Genomic DNA, 11,512 nt, shown 5'->3' on the forward strand with positions numbered 1-11,512 from the left:
CACATTTTCATAAAGGCACATCAAAAGACATTGCCATAAATGTACTATAAAACGCAGTTTCATAAATTTCTCTATAAAACACAATTTCATAAATGCATAATAAAACTCAAATTCATAAATTCACAATAAAAAAGTTTCATAGATTCGCAATAAAACACATTTTTCATAAATCACAACAAAACACAGTGTCATAAATGCACTATAAAACAATTTCATAAATGCACAATAAAATATAATTTCATAAATACACAGTCAAACACAATTTCATATATTAACAATAAAACACAATTTCATAAATTCATAATAAAACACATTTTTGTAAATACACAATAAAACAATGCCATGAATATACAATAAAACACATTTTCATAAAAGCACTATAAAACAGTTTCATAAATTAACAATTAAAAAGCGTCATAAATGCACAATAAAATAAATTTTCATAAAAGCGCAAGAAAACAGTGTCATAAATGCACAATAAAATGCAATGTCATAAATGCACAACAAAACATATTTTCGTAAATGCACAATAAAACACAATGTCATAAATGCACGATAAAGCACATTTCCATAAATGCACGATAAAGCACATTTCCATAAATGCACACTAAAACACAATGTTATAGATGCACAATAAAACACATTTTCATAAATTTACATTGAAACAGCGTCATAAATGCACAATAAAAGACATTTCCATATATGCACCATAAAACTCAATACAAATCTGTCCTCCACAAACTTGAATTCCAAACTTGCAAAGCAGATTACCTCCAGCACAGAAAAATCATTGCCAATTCTATCGTTTTTATGTCAGAACTGAAAATTCTATGAAAAAAGGCGTTAATCTTGAGTATAATCCTTTCACCCTTTATTCTCTTCTCTACTTATGATCTTTAAAATTTAATCATAAGTAGAGGAGAGAATAAAATATTCTTTCAATCTTAAACTAAAATAACAACAGATTCTGTAATACGCTCACGATATTCCGTTCCGTTCACGTTTAACGTTTGAATTAGAGTTGTTGTCCCAAAAGGAACTTAAGAGGGGAATCTCGTACAAAGTAATTACTAACAGTTGTTGTGATGAGGCAAATCATTTTATACTTATTAGCATGAAGAACAGACTTCAAAAATCATCACCATAGTTCGGGGGAATTTTAACTCTGGAAATAATTTGATGGGGTAGCCATTTATATATATATATATATATATATATATATATATATATATATATATATATATATATATATATATATATAAAGCAGGCGTAAGTAGTATTTGAGTGTAATCGCTGTACGCTACGGCATAGAGGAGAATTTCCGAGTATGAATAAACTCCCGAATCAATGAAGTGAAAGTAAGAGGTTCCTACTTCAAGAACAAACTGGGTTTATTGTAACCCTATGATAGAGTGCTAATTCAAATATATCTAGGGTGTTGCCGGGTAATCTGAGCAGTAGTTTATATCTTACATAAATTATACTTTAACGTTTTGTTTCATGGACAGGAGAGTTAAAATTCGAGACAGGCCATTGTGTGTAAAATTTGTTACTGATATACGCAATTCCAGACAAATGAGCTATGCTGGTATATGAAGGTGAAGTTAACTTTTTTTTTTTTTTTTTTTTTTTTTAAAGGAGAATCCAAAACTTTTTGTTGTTGACACATATCTTTGTTTTCTCTTTATAAATGTTTATTTTGTATGAAGTTATAGTTAAAGGATACTATATGAGTTATCTCGATGGAATATGCAGAATATTTGTTGACTTGGGTTATATCAGCTTGGCGTTGCAGCAATGCAAGAGGGGGAGTTACTTAATGCTCCATCACGTTTCGTGTGATTCACGGTCAGCTAGTCTTTGCAGACGGAAATAAATGGCCGAAATGAATTGACGTAACATTAGAAATATAGAAGTTTTTAATTTTTTCTTTATGAGCAAATGCCCCAGTCAGGTATATGTTTTCCCTTTATACGTGTCTATTTTATGTGACGCTGTAGTCAAAGAATACTTAATGACTGATTTCTAAAATAAAAAAATGTAATACAGGAAGTTGATCGATTAAAAAGTTGGTTTATTGACTGGCAATCATGACAGTGAAGGCCATTCGGATTGTGGCCTATGATGAGGACTCAGGCCAAGTGAATAAGCATTGAATATTAAACATGAATTTCTATCGGGGAAGGTGAGATACGAGAAAAAGATAACAGCGAACGATTGGCGAGACCTTTGTTGTGAAATCGTCTGTTTCTGTAAAAAGAATCGAATATGTTTTAATAAAATCACGTATACTGATTATCTAAATGGAAGACAAATAAAACAAAATGGAATGAGAAAAGCAGGTGTAACACGCGTGGCATTGCAAAATAACTTTATTAAAAATATAGCGGATATATACAGAAAGTTATGCATGCATTTCCAAATTGCACTTGTAAAACGAATATTACTCTGGTCTTGCAAAAATCTTTGAACGTATCAGTGTATTTTCCACAGCACATTTCATATGACATTTATAAGCTTTGATAATTCTGCTGAAATAGATGGAGACGAGGAAGAGCTATAAAAAGACACTAAAGGTGACGTTTTCGTAGTCAAAGATATCAATATGAAAAGACTGAAGCACAAGCAGCTCTTGAGGTTATAGCACCGTTTTCTATATGTGTAACAAACATTCCGCTCAGTTAATATGCCCCCTTTATATATTCCAGCTTTCCCCTTTCACCTTTTATCCTCTGCTCCTCTTTCGCCTTTTAGTTTTCTGTAAAAGAAAAGTATTGAGCTGGTCTTTTGTCTGTCCGCCAGGACTCAGTTCTTAAAAACCACTGAGGCTAGAAGGCTGCAAATTGGTATGTAGATCATCCACCCTCTAATAATCAAACATACCAAACTGCAGCACTCTAGCCTCAGTAGTTATTGTCTTATCTAAGGTTAAAGTTAGCTAACAACACAGGCCAGCACCGAGGTGTGGCTGAAACTTTCATGGGCTGCGGGTGAGAGTTTCATACAGCATTATACGCTGTATAGAAAACTCGATCGCGCCAAGGAGAATTCGATACATATATTACTTGTTTTTACTCGAACCTGAGATCTTAGTAGACCTGCTTCCCTGCTTAAAAAAAAAAAAAAAAAAAAAAAAGGGGGGGCAAAGTAAGGAAGACCCTGAAGGCAGGGGCGGCCGGCTGTCCCCACAAGTAGGGTCTCCAAACGGGTACCGTGGAAAAATGCCTCTACTTAGCCCAAGGAATTTTCCGTTAACACATTTTATCTCGGAGAAGCCAAATCTGGACGAAATCTGCCCGAAGGCGAAGGAGTGAGAGTGAGACTGTTGGTTACGGCCGAGTATCTTTTTCAGCTTCATGATTTATGGCCTGTTATGGGTGATTCTACGCTCAGCTGGCTTTTGGAGATGGGAGTGAATGGGCAAGATGAACACACATGTTAACTGAAGTTTAACGGTATCAAGTTATTTTTCGGATTTGAACAAATGCAACCTTAGTTACAAATAATGTAACCTTTTTGAGGCCTAAATCGTTTAGCTCATCCTTTCATATCCTATCTGCTATAGGGTCGTTTAATAGTCTCGATTCCAATGTTGTCTTGATCTCGGGCGGATTTCTGCCTTGTTCAACTTTCTTGGTTACTTTTGCCTCGTAAAATCATAAACAGCAACAAACAGACAAACGAACAAACAATCATATTTATGCAGGAGTTAATGTTTGCGCGTATACAGTGATAAATTCGAAATGATTATTCTTTAAAATCTATCTTCATCCGGCTTGCAAAAAGTTTTTGCTAATTGGAGGAAGGATATGGTAAGAATTTATCTCATAGTTAAGCTTGTTACTGACACTTCTAAATACTTCTTCAACTTATCTAATTAGACAGGTTCAGGTCCCACGCTTGGCCTTTAGCCTAATTTCCATATTCCAATTCAAATAAGGCACGTCCAATGCGTGGGAACATTCATTGCATGATTTGTCCTTTTAATGCTTAAACCCAATAAATAAATAGCATCTTCAGTATTCAAGATCTGAAGTTTTCATCGTCATTATCAGCAATTTTATGAGTGTGTGGAGAGACTGCATATTCCCATCTCATGAAACGCCATCCTTTCCCTCTATCTTTCAAGTTCTTTTTTTTTTATTTATCTGCATAAGATGAACTGGCTTTCATCAAATCAGATCATCTTATTTCTAATATCTTTATTACTATGAGAAGCATTAGATGCTGTCATTTTCACAGGGCAAAAAATTATTTTAGGTTAACGCCGGTTAAACGTCATTCCCATATACTATACTCTGTTTTTCGTATGGTAACACTGCGTCCCAGGCTTTAAATAGTTACGCTATGAGTAAGTTTTAGGTATATAAAAGGATATCTGGGTGTACATTTACAATTGAAAAGTGTTTTAATAATTTACTGTATTCGAATTACACCGTTAATATTCAAAATAGGACATTATTATAATTGTTGAATGTGAGCTGAATGTAACTATCTAGAGCCCTGGACGCAGTGTTACCATACGCAAACACCACAGGCGGGAGGACAGAGTATAGTCGCTTACAATCGGTAGCTGCAGCATTCCCAATGAAGTTTAAGGCATGCCATGTTGAAATGCATATTGTAATGGAACCAAATTAAGTAATTTTCATTTTCCTCATCTCATTCTCCTTTTGAATTCCCATTCCGAATTTTTCTATTCTATGCTTATTATCATCATGAGATGTTCCACTCGGGCATTATGAAACTATTTCGATTTCCGGAGTCTGCTGATATATTTGCCCTCTGATTTCCTGTTGCTTCACATGCTTATGAACTATCGTGGTTGATCTTCATTAAAACATTATTTAGACGGCTTGCTGTCTAAAACCTATCCGTGTTCGTCTGTTGCTCCTATACATACATAGATAAATACATACTTGGGAGGAAGATAACGTTGATCCCTGATGGCTTAACAATATTCAGACACTTGAGCTGAATACATTATTAGATAGATTTTGGGCATGATTTTTTCCCCCACATCAAATGGCTTTCATTATGTAGTGAAAGTTATTGTTGACGAGAATCCCGCTGCTAATTCATAACCTTTATCAATCAAATATATTCCTAAAGTCTTTGAGTACATGAGATAGGAGGCCGTTTATAATGCAAAGCGAAGTGTCTCCATCCATGTAGGTTCTGCCCTTGGCAAGGATTCGTTTTGTATTAATCCCGGCTCCCGTAAGTGGATAGCAAGCAACTCGACTGGACCACTAAGTAAAAACGAGCTAATAATTTATTCAGCTCAAGTGTCTGAATACTGTTAAGCCATCAGGGATCAACGTTATCGTCCTCCCAAGTATGTATGTATCAACATACTGGTGTATAAGCGAATACCACAGGAAAATGATGGGCAGAAAGTCGATACCAAAGTGCTTTCGCCTTCATTCAGGCATTGTGCCTTGACAATTGCCTGCATAAAGGCGAAAAGGCTTGGTATCGACTTTCTGCCTATCATTTTCCAGTGGCATTTGCTTATATAATGAAGTCACGTGAATCGACTGTGATTTTGAAGCATACTGGTGTATGTATAAGCAATATACCCTTTAGATACTGGTAAGCTTATTATATAGGTTTATCCGTTGTAGCAGATTAAAATCAGGGCAGACAATCAGTAAGTGTGGGTGTCAAAATTCAGCCTTAATTAATCCTATATATTACACGAATTACAGTATAGAGTGGGATTCCTTGCAATTTTACTATAATGGGCGTAATGTCTGTCCGTCCGTCTGTCATTCAATCACGGCCAAACGGCTGGTCCGATGGGCATGAAACTTGGCAGGGTTATAGTGGGGACCCCTAGGATGGTTTATATTGGGGTTTCATCCTACCTTCCCTCCCTCCGAATGGGGTGGGGGTGAGAAGGGATTCCCTGAAACGGAGCTGGTTCTGCCCGTAGACTTAGTTACTTGACGAATTTTCCTGCATAATTTCTGTATACATATGTTTGCTAGTATGTATAAAAGGACACAACCTCTGTTCAAATCAGGGGCTATAGTTCCTCGTTGGACGAGTCGGTTACGTGCTCGACTACCGATCTCAGGGTCCGGGTTCGATTCCCCGCTCTGCCAACACAGAATCAGAAGAATTTATTTCTGGTGATTGAAATTCATTTTTCGATGTGGTTCGGATCCTACAACAAGCTGTAGAGGTACTGGTTCCTAGCAACGTAAAAATGGTTAATCCTTCGGACCAGTCCTTGGAGAGCTGTTAATGAGCTCATTTCTCTGGTTAAACTAAGATATACTTAATTTCGGAACGATAGCGTTAACATTTAGTCTTTCCTGTAACCATATTGCATTATTTTCACGACCTATATTGTTGAGGATTAGCCAAGAGTTAACTGATATCGTAAACAAATGTTAATCTCTTATGAAAATGTATTAAATTCTTTGAAGGTTTCTCATTTATAGTTCTTGAGTTTCCTGCAAAATCCGTAACATAAATAAATACAGTCGGTGGACCTTTGATTTTAAACATAATAAACCTGATTCTTTGTCTTTTACTTTTGGGGCGTTAATATAAAGAAATGTCTTTCTTTAGAAACTTAAAATATGCTAATAGATTAAGCAACACCTTACTACTATACACAGTGATAATTAGAATTATATGAAATGAAACGGCCAGCAAGTAGTGAAACGTATTAAAAATATGCAAAATGTGACGTGACGGACATTTGTGTTAGTATAATAGTCCTCAGTTGAAGGTTTTGTTTATATGTTTTAGTATAGAAAAATCTGTTTTGGCGCGCAATGTAAATTTGATTATTGACTGTAAGGTTATTTTTCTTGCTCTCTGGCAGGGTTGAACATAATCAGTTCTGCGTACAGCATATAATGCATTTTTTGTACCCATGAGTAGACTGTAATAAATACTACCAAGTAATCAAAGAGGACACAACTCTTATCTAGATTTTCTGAATAAGATTTCAACGCCCTCTCCTCTTTCTCTGAATTATATGAGAAGATAACTTCCAAAAGCAGAATACGTTTTATGGTCGATTGGAATCTAAAGAAGAAAATACGGTTATTCCTCGAAGACCCAGACAACGTCCCCTGAGGCGTTCAACATCCCAGGAGCATCATCTTGAGAAAAGAAGCATTTGCTCACTTATCAGAGCTTCCTCCGGGCAAATAGAGAGGTTGCCTTTGTTTACTTAAGGGCGCCTTTCTCTTCTGTACACTTCCCTCTTTACTTTATCTGTTCGGCTCAGCTCCCATCCAGCTCAAGATTTTTTTTTTTTTTTTTTTTCTGTCTAACGAATCCGTAAGTTTGATGGGTAAAGAAAGGCGTGGCTGACGACTGCAAATGATTGAGTTCTTATGCAATCTTATTTTGGGATGCAAGATTTACTTATGCCCTGCAACAGTCTAAAGGGCCCCATACACTGAACGATTGTCTGAACGACTGTCTGAACGATTGTCGTTATCGACCCATGCACACGCTATTCTTACAGTATGAGCGATCTCCGCACCGATTTCAGTCTGAACGAAGATTTTGTCTCAGGAAGACATGACGTCATCTCTAGAAGAGATGCGCGCGATAGCGTTATATTGGCAGGCAAACCCATACATTGAACGATCTGTGTATGACAAACATAAGTCGCAAGCCAGCAACCTGGTCGTGACAGATTCCCGCTGACATCGTTCAGACACGAAGCTCCGCCCACTTTTGGATTCAGACACGCCCATACGCAGTGTTTTTGCGAACGTTACAGGCAGTCGCTCAGACAACCGTTCAGACAATCGTTCAATGTAAGGGGGCCTTTATACCTTTCCATTATCATCAGTATGATAATTATTACGGATCTGACACTGAGGATCCTCAGGAAGACTTGACTGAGATGATGCAAAACACAATGATAGGGGAGGGTCTGGTACGAGGTGCAAAGCGTTGTATGATAGGCTACAATGCTACCGATCATACACACAAACACACACATATACGTATATATATATATATATATATATATATATATATATATATATATATATAATATATATCTAATATATATATATATATATACATATATATATATATATATATATAGTATAGAATCATATATATATCTATATATATATATATATAAGTCTATCACATTACCGTGATTCATATACATGTATCGAACTACAAATGTCCTTTAATATCTAATTCGCTCTACCTCGGAATTAATATATTTTCATATATGTTAACCGGTATCATTTTCCTAATGACAATCTTGAATTTGAAACAGAAATGAAAGAAGAAGGCATGGAATTCGCTTTTTAGGGAATAGAATCGAAGAAATGTGTAGGTTAATTACTGGAAGTGTTCTTCATGTCTTCAGTTTGGGGGCTTTCTGATGTCAAGACTTCGTAAATTGCTCAGATAGTCTTGCAAGTCTCATATGACTCTTTTTTTTCTCTTTTATCAAACCATTCATCTCTGATGTAAATGAAGATGCTATGTCATCATTTTCTTAGAGTTCCTTTGTTCACACTTTTGATATCATTGCTGACGTCTTCTATTTCATTTTACACCGAAGCTAATGAATCTGTTCATCGTGAATATATTTTTTTGATTCAGTCTTCATAAATCTTTTCTGAAACTCTAAATGGTATGGCTTTTGATTTAGTTTATTCAGTAACATCGAAATCAGGTCTAACGTATTTTCAGTAGGCCTAACCGAAATAAGGGAAGGAGCGACCAATTTACTTAGAAATTAAATCAGAATCCTAGATTTTGGTTTTCATTTTTTATGGAATTGTAGAATATTTATATTTCTTTATCTCAGCAAGGTTTACACATATGCACATTGCGTACTGTCCCTTACTTTGAGCATTATTTCTATAGCTAGAGAGTCTACTTTCAGTCCGTTTTTTGGCTAATTAAATGAGAAAGGTCATCCTCTTTATTCAGGTCTTTTGTCTAGATCTGTATCTAACCTTAATTCTAACTACTTTTTGTCAGTCACTAGTCATGCCTTTCGTAAAAGTTTCGTACAAAACCACATAAATTTTTTGCGTAATTCCTCATTGAAAGCAGTGACACAGACAGAAAAAAAATCTCAAAAATATTATGTTTTTGTGGAGGCAAACTAAATATTTGCAGTCAAACGAATAATGCCATTAGTGTGCAACTGTTTTATGATTTAAAGAGGATAGACCAATATTTCCATAAGTTCGCATGGGACGGTGCAACTTTTACGCTCCCGTTTCATGATTATGTTTATTTAGACTTATTCTTCCTGGCATTTTCTTCTCCTCAGTGTATACAAGCATAACAATAATTATGCACGACATCTCTTCATTATAAAAGAGAGAGAGAGAGAGAGAGAGAGAGAGAGAGAGAGAGAGAGAGAGAGAGAATTCTAATATCTAGCATGACCCTATTTGTTGTTGGGGTGGCACCAGCGTAATTAAGTCTTTTTAGGGGCGTCATGTGCTAGTGAAACATTTTTTAAATTTTTTTTTTCGCGCTATGTAATATGTATATGCGGGAAGCCAGCAACAAAAGATGAAAAAATGCTTGATATTCTCGCTTTGCAAGGAACTCGCTCTTTACTGGCTACTGACTAAAAATAAACTTGAAATTACAAGATCGAAGCTCTATAATTTTCGAACAATTTATAATAACAACAACAACAACAATATAATGATAATAGTATTAGTAGCAGTAGTTTTTGTTGTTTTTTTGTCATTATTTTCATTACCATTGTTGTAATATCAACAATAGTATTATTGTTAGAATCAAAACTTTGATAACTGCAAAGGCAAATTGGTTTGTCGTTATTGGAATGAAATAGCTTTGATATATGCATGAGAATATATCTATAGAATAGAATAAAAGTGAGAGAGAGAGAGAGAGAGAGAGAGAGAGAGAGAGAGAGAGAGAGAGAGAGAGAGAGAGAGAGAGAATTTTCCTCGAACGGGTATTCTAATGGGCAAAGGTAATCTTCGAGATCCATTAAACGACCGGAGACTGGCATGATAATCATGATTACATTCACGGGATCGGAATTACATTTTTTCTCTCTCCTTCGCTCGTTGTCTAACGAGAGTGATTAAAGGCGGAGACTGGAGGAGATTATCGCTTCAGGAGGTCGCTGATTGCTTGGCATTATCGAGAGGCACTCAAATAGGCTTATACGAAAGGTGAAGTAATTACATGCAAATTCTTTTGCATGTTATTAGAGTAGTTACCGTTATGTAAATGCCACTTGAATTGTTATTTATTACTTACTTGAAAGTTACTTGCATGAATGTTTATTGTCGTAATGATAGATAAATCTGTAAGGGCACACAATATTAACAAGAGGCAAGAATTCAGGTAAATAGATGGTATGTTGAATTTCAGTTCACAAATAGCCTTTAACTGATGAAAAAATAAAATAGACATCAATATATGGAAAAGTGAAAAAAAATAATACAACGTTTTGGTAAAAAAAAAATATTGGAACATTAATGCACACATATGTCAAAACTATGATAAATTGTTGGATAAAAAAAAGCAATCGTATCCGAATCGTATAAGTTCTCTATTATTTTCACTTTAGTTAACCCCTTTTGAAAGTTTTTTTTTTTTGAGGTCTCAAGGTCTTAGGGAGAAAATCAAAACAATATCAGCTCCTTGCACCTATACAAAAGGCTCATCGGTAATGCCTCAAGCCATCTTACACTCTCTGCGCCATTCACCTCTGTCCTGCACTCGTTATTTCTCCTGGACTGTTGAGACCCTTCCTTTCTGTTACCTGTTTTCCAACTTCTAATGACGCCTTATAGGTCATCCCCTAATTCCCTGACATTTCATAATTGTACATTCTTTCCACATGAGCAAAACCATCTCAAAATTTTCTTATCCATCTTTTTGCCACATTTCGTATCTTTGCTTTTCTTATCTCTCAATTCTTCTAATGGTGCATCTTCTACGTAAACAGTTCAACTGAAATGCTTCCTCCTTTTCATATCTATTCTTCTTATGCTATAAATATAATCTATCTCTACAGATTCCACCTTTTCTCTTTTGTTCGCGTAAACGTCTCTACACTACTTCCTTTTAACATTCCAACCTTGGCTTTTATAAACACTCCAAGTTTACTGCCATTGTTCTGTATGCATCCTACTACTTCCCATACTTCGCTTCTCTTATATTTCACCTCTCCTCTCATCCTACATCATCCGACATATTTACTTACAATCAGATACATGAATCTACTGCTCCCAATGACGCTATCAGTATTCGCCTTCGATACTCCATCTCTCTTGTTTCCATTTGCTCCCATTTACTCTCAAGTGTTTCCTTTTGAGATATTTTCAAACTCTTTCAATAGTATCTCCAGTTTCTCCTCACTATCTAACAAACTTGTATTCCCCAAATTTTTTTTCTTATTAGGTGATATTCATGCAAGTAACAAGAATCATAGATTCTATACAGAAAGGGAATGGTTTCTCAATATCAAGTGCACATTCAATATTATTTATATTTTTACGATGCA

Source organism: Macrobrachium nipponense, chromosome 6 (genome assembly GCF_015104395.2).
Source record: "Macrobrachium nipponense isolate FS-2020 chromosome 6, ASM1510439v2, whole genome shotgun sequence".
Taxonomy (NCBI): Eukaryota; Metazoa; Arthropoda; class Malacostraca; order Decapoda; family Palaemonidae; genus Macrobrachium; species Macrobrachium nipponense.